Here is a 356-nt window from a genome sequence, read left to right as displayed (position 1 = left end):
AACCCCAACTGCTTGGTGCGCGTCCATTAACAGCTGCAGCCCCCACTCTGATATCTCTCCTTTAGTACATGTGTGTGTGTAATTCAGGCCTGTGTGTAATGTGTATAATAACAACAGAGTGAAAACGTTGTAATTTCCCTTGCCAGATTAATAAAGAATTAAGTTTTATTGTTGTGAACAGTATTAGATTGTACTCATATTTCCATCCTTGTGAGGACCTTTGCTGGTACCAGAACGCACTCACATGCACACAGCTGACGTTTTGCACGTAGTCGTCTCTTTGCTGTACTCCCTATCTTCTCTCCATTAATTGATCTGAACAGGCTCAGATTATCTCGCCTCTTATGCAAAAAAAA

This window comes from Etheostoma spectabile, chromosome 10, assembly GCF_008692095.1.
Source record: "Etheostoma spectabile isolate EspeVRDwgs_2016 chromosome 10, UIUC_Espe_1.0, whole genome shotgun sequence".
NCBI classification, from domain to species: domain Eukaryota; kingdom Metazoa; phylum Chordata; class Actinopteri; order Perciformes; family Percidae; genus Etheostoma; species Etheostoma spectabile.
Note: the sequence above shows the minus strand (reverse complement) of the source record.